At 43.3% G+C, this 6,000-nt stretch overlaps 1 protein-coding gene across 1 annotated transcript in view; it reads left to right on the top strand.

The window, feature by feature from the left end:
* The first annotated feature begins 1,584 nt into the window (after window positions 1-1,584).
* st3gal2 (ST3 beta-galactoside alpha-2,3-sialyltransferase 2) overlaps window positions 1,585-6,000 on the top strand; it is a 61,318-nt gene continuing 56,902 nt past the window's right edge. Inside the window, exon 1 of the mRNA XM_080475242.1 lies at window positions 1,585-2,079. The gene's annotated coding sequence lies outside the window, so the exon portion shown is untranslated. The remainder of the gene's footprint in view (window positions 2,080-6,000) is intronic.

Genomic DNA, 6,000 nt, shown 5'->3' with positions numbered 1-6,000 from the left:
ACTGGCGACCCTGAACATGACAGTATAGAAGATGGATGGATTTCAGTGTTCCTTAAAACAAATCCACTGTTAAAGGGGTCAGACTGCCCAGAGTTAGGTAGAGTTTGTATTTTCTGCAATCTGAAATAAAAACCTGCAGAGTACGCCAGAGCCCTGACCTCCTCATCTTCGGCTCTGTCTCACAAAATCCCACATTTAGGACAGAAACTAAAACTAAAAATTAAAGAGAAGTCTTCAATCATCTTTCATCTAGTACATTTCTTTTTAAAGTTGACTTCATAGTGTTCACAGACTAAACAGTGTTGGTGGTTGTGTTTCTCTGAACTGCTTGTTGAAGGGAGTCATTCATTTGTGAATGTAAAGTTGAGAGTGAAACTCATTAGGAGACACATGAATTTTCTTTCAGAGTAAAAGCATCAACGTTAGACTTAAAACGAAAAAATAAATAATCCCCAACAAAATTCCAGAGTTTGAAAATTGGCTCAAAGGGTACAAGATGATGAACAGTTCTGCTGCCACAGATTTACTGTGCTCAGTTGCAGGAGTGGTACAGCAGTGAAAACTGAAAATTAAATTTTTTTCTGGGCTGTAATATACTGTCATGCAATGTAATGATCAAATATTAGTTGGAATAAATGACTTTGTCATTCAAAACTATTTATCCGTGTATTCATCTATTGGGGCGGTTTGATTCCCCATCTCCCCCTGTCCACGTGCTGAAGTGTCTTTGAGCGCGACACTGAACCTCAAATCTCCTCTCAATGGATGGACTGAGCATCTTGCATGGCAGCCACCTCTATTGGAGTGTGAATGGGTGAATATGATTAACTGTGTAAAACCCTTTGGGGACTGGTCAAGTGGTGGAAAAGATATGGGATGGGTGTATGCTGAAAAAATAATTTCCCCAAGGCATTAATTAGTTTACTTATCTTTACACTTTATCTCTGACCCTCGGACCATCAGTACTGGATCTCCCCGGGGTGCGTCTTTTCTTCTCCTCTCCCTGTACAGCTGCATACAGTATCTCAACACCAGTCCGTCAAACTCAAACTAAATTTTGCAGACGACACGACTCTCATCAGCCTCGTCTCTGATGACAACAGAAGTGAGACGGATCGTCTGGTGTCATGGTGGACTTCAGCTGGGACCCAGCCCCTCTTCTCTCTGTGACCTTCTGTGACACTTCGATGAGTCCTTCTGCTTCCTGGGCGCCACCATTGAGCTCAGCAGCTCCCTCACCAAGAAGACTCAGTGGAGGCGACACCACTAACAGCAGCTGAAGAAGTTTTGTCATTTCTATTCCTTGTTGGAAAACATCCCCAGAGCCTAATGCATATATGTATTTATATATCTTATATTTCTTTGCACACATCATGTACTTCATTAGTTTGGACTCTTTGGGTTGCTGCCTGGGTCTGTGCTCGGCCCGCTCTCCTCTGTGATCCCTCACGTGCGCACACACACGCGCGCACACGGCGAGTTTAATTGTGAAAAGAAACGACAGGAAGTTGTAGATTTAGTCTGCTGAGCGTGACAGCCGCGTCCGCCGGGGGCTCTACGAGGACCGTCCCTCCCAGGAAGACAGCGTTCATCCGACACCGCCTCCCGCTCCTCTCGCTCCTCCTGCCGCGTCGGGTGAGGGCCGTCCCGATCCCGGTCCCGGTCCCGGAGAAGCAGCCCCTTCCCTCGGTTTGCTCCTGCACCTCAGCGCGCAGCCTCACGCAGCGGCGCGGCGCGGCGGCTCTCCAGCCTCCTCCAACATCTAGTACCTGCACAGATATTCTGCGACCGCCAGCCACCCCCCCTCTTCTCTCAGACTGAGATTGATTGGAATTCAGTTGCATGCTTCTTTTTTGTAGAAAGCAGGGTTGCGATGACACATGCACGCACGCACGCACGCATGCGTACACATTTAGATTCAGACAACGTGACTGCACGCTATTAGCGAGCAGAGCCGCGAGACGCCTGAAATAAGCATCAGCAACATCATCATCATCATCATCAGCAGCAGCAGCAGCAGCAAGGAGCCCCTCTGAAAGGAAAGGAGGTGGTTGGAGCTGATTTCAGCGGCACAGCGAGGTGAGTCTTTTGTTTTTGAATGCAAATCTGCAAACAGTGCTTCTGCTGTGGTAGTGATGAAGAGGCAGGCATCATTCTCTTCTCCCTGATCCTCCTCTTCCTCCTCCTCCGGTGTCAGCTGCTGATGTCGAAGGCCATCAGCCCCCCCCCCCCCCCCACCCCCCACCCCCACCATGCCCTGTGCATTTCCATTGTAGTCGCTGACCTCTTTGACATTCTTTCATCTCTGCAACACAAAGAAGTGGGAACTTATTCTGCACTTTCTAACTGTGTGATTTCATTGTGTATGGCTTTGTTATAAGTCGCTGTTTACTTTTGTATCAGATCTGATGAGGTGAGAACCCTCTTGGTGGATTCATCACACGCAGCAATATAGGGATCTCTGGCTCACTCTGAAACCCATGAATTGTTCCCCTTAATCCACAGTTTCATTCTATTACAACTCCAATCAGTTGTACCAACAAAACACACACAGTTATGCATTTGTAAAGCTTCAAAAAAGCGACGCAGGATAGGAAATTCAATAAAATTGCTGAGTATTGCAATAACAGATTATGAAGAATACAAACATTTAAGCATGTATTGTTAATGTCTTTGTGCGAGCAGTTTTTTCTTCTTCTACCCATTTAGGCCACAATTGTTTTTCACGTTCATTAAATGTGGGTCTGCAGTTTGTACCAGAAGCATTTCAGTTTGTTTGTCTTTATTGTTTCTGGTACTTTTTTCCTTTGATTTTTGTGTTTCTGACTTCTGCTCTGAGACCACCGGGTATGGACTAATTAGGACTAGGAGTATTTTCAAATGAATGAATTGTACAACTTTTGAATTGTGATTAAACATTTTCTTTCATATTCAAAATTTGGTCATTTTGAATTTGCATCTCATAAATGCATGGAATGTTTTTTGTTTTTTGTTTTTTAAATCACAGTTCAATGTTTTGCAATAAGTATACTGCACAATGATGTCACCATAACGATCAATTTGTGATGTTTTGTGCCGTGATATCCGACACCAAAATGTTTGGAGACGTCCTCCGTCTAATTTTAGCAGTCTCAGATAAAGGATGAGTCATTGTGACGATCTCTCTGATTGTGCCTTAAAAGTGTGTGATCTAATGCAGTGAGAGGGGTTCAGAGATGGCTGTCACCACAGGTTGCAGCTACAGCCGCGAGCAACCGGTTGAAATCCGGTAGAACCTGGAAAACCACAAAACCACACCAGCTCTGCACAAAAGCGGTAGTTTGCAGATCCTCAAGGATTTAAATGATGGACCATGTTCGTATCCTCTGTCTACTTCTATGCTGAACTTCATTCCATGCACATCAATGCTGCAGGAAAAGCAGCTTGGTTCTTGGTTCTTGGTTCTTGGTTCTCGGTGTGCATAAATGGCACAAAGGATAATGTTGTTTTTGTTCCTCCAACATCCCGCAGTCAATCAGTCTTTTTCTTTCTTGGATATCTCTTAATGGACACTGGCCACTGCAGGCCGGGAACACTCCACAATGAGCTGCGCTTATGTGCAGTTGCTCAGTTGTCTCGCCATCACAGTTTGACCCTTGACAGCCCTTCAGGAACCATGTTCACTCGGTGCCTGATATGTGTCGCCGACTCACAGGCGCCGTGACGAAATGTCAGTGGTAATGTTATAACAGGTCAGTGCATTATTTAGTATCATGATCTATTGGTTAAACTCTTCCAAAAATTGCTCTTCAGAATGTGTCCTGTTTATTGCCCCTCCAACATAGACATGAAATTTACCTTCACGGGCAGATGAGTCGTCTGTTTGGCTAAACGGTGTTTTCCTGGAGAAGTCGTCGAGACAACATGTGCCGCTGTCCCTCAAAATGTAGTCTGCTTTATCGTTTTGACATTTTCATCCCAAATGACATTAAACGCAGTGACTTGGGTAGAGCTTGACATTTAAGCATGCCTCCCCGTAGTTTCCCTCCTTCTGCCCCGCTTCCCCCATCCTCCCTTCTTCTCCCTCCTAATGCCCCCCCCCCCCTTTCACCCCGTTCCCTCCTTACTTTCTCCACTCTCCCACCCTCTTCCCCTGTCTCCTTTTCTTTATTCACTTGACACCCATGTGCCCTTCTCCGCACTTCTCTCCACTTCTTCCTCCCCCTTTGTCCTCTCGGCCCCTCATTCATCTCGCAGTCTCTCTCTTTTTACCCTCCATTGATTTGCCTGGAGGCGTTGCTAAGAGACGCCGGCAGTCGGAGTGCTGTGAGGGATGGAGTAGATGGAAGGGGCATTTCTACCTGCTTCGAGGCAGACTGCACCGCGAGATTTCTCGCTCTCTTGTAATCATGCACGGCGCTGAACCACGGTGGTTAGTTGTGGAAGAGCTGAAAAAAAAAGAAAAGAAAAAAGAAATCTTGTGGCTGTGCAGCTGAGTGTGTTTACCTCAGCTGCAGCTTGTGGTTACACATTATTCGGTTGGTTAGATTTATGAACCGATAACGATGCTACTGCTTCAAACTGAGAGGATGGAAGATAATGACTTTCACTTGTTGTCTATGCCAGTGATCCGCAGCCTTTTTTCCCCTCGGAGTCTCGACAGATTGATTAGAAAGGTTGTGGGTTTCTCTGCTAAGTTTTTACATCCTCGTGTTTATAATTAAAAAAAAAAAAAAAAAAAAAAAAGCTGTTGTTTCCAGAATCTCTTGACTGGTTAGATGAACTCATCTGCAAATGTTTAGCTTCTTTTCTGGAATAAATCTTTCATCATTTCTGAAAACTGATATATAGATCAGATGATTGGATTTGAGTTATTGTTGAAGGTACGTAGCGCTCTAGAGAAATGGTCGTGCGCCACAGTATTCAGTAACATTCAATAATGTTGTTTTATACTGCGATAACATGATTTGTGATAAATAAAAACACTTAAGCAGATGATGGTAATCTCTTCTCGAGTGAAGATTTGTTCTTCAAAATAAATGTTAGAACCATATTTTGTACGTTTTTTTCCGCCAGATGTTCCCACCCGCAGCCTTTCAGAAGCAAAGTGGTTTGAGTTGGTTTTTTTTGGTAATTTTTCTTAATTTGTTTTTAATACTTTTTTGCCTCTATCCTGAATGAATACACAATAAATGTAAACATGATTTATCGCAGTTCTATCAGTTGTTTGTCTATTGTATAGGTTGCATGTTGATATCACGATAATGAGAAATATACACGTGTCATGCCCTATTTCAAGATGTTTCATTCAACCACTCTGAGCAATTTGATAATGAAGTAATTGTGTTCCTAACCTTGATGTTTTGGAAGCACAATCAATGTTTTTTTGTTTTTTTATAGACTTATGTTTTCATGTGATCAAAATCGCCCCCAAAAAATCAGTATTACTTGCACTGACACATGTAAACTCAGTTAATTTACTGTATTAGAGCAATGTGAAGGTATTCTAATAACATTTTCGTAATGCTAGTGAAACAATCTCCTTATTTGGCAAAAGAATATTTGACATCATAGCTTCTTTATTCAAATCTTGCCAACATTCATGTGTTAAGAAATGCACAAAGAGGATAAACGACCATTATGTGATCTGTAGGAGAACCGTTGTAACCTTCAGCAGACATGTGTTTTTAAGATCACGGCAACCAGGGGCTTATGTGTAAGCAGAGACATTATCGCTGTAGTTCAGCAGTCTGTGGTGAGAGGTTAAATCACCCGACTGTTGAACAGAAACACACACAGGGAGGTTAAAGCACTGCCAACTAAAACACACATTCAAACGTTCTCCCCAATCCCAAATCTCACTTAATAAATAACATTAAGAGCCATCAAATTTTTTTATGTAATATCACTTTTAGAATTGTTTTTTTAATCGGCCCGGCAGTAATGTATGCATGAGTTGCCACCCACCATGTGGATCCAATGCACTGTGAACAATAGTGAAATTCCCGTTCTGGATTTTTC

The sequence above is a fragment of the Lipophrys pholis genome (genome assembly GCF_963383615.2).
Source record: "Lipophrys pholis genome assembly, chromosome: 11".
Lineage (NCBI taxonomy): Eukaryota > Metazoa > Chordata > Actinopteri > Blenniiformes > Blenniidae > Lipophrys > Lipophrys pholis.
The sequence above is the reverse complement of the archived record's forward strand: the minus strand, read 5'-3'. Positions and strand labels throughout refer to the sequence as shown.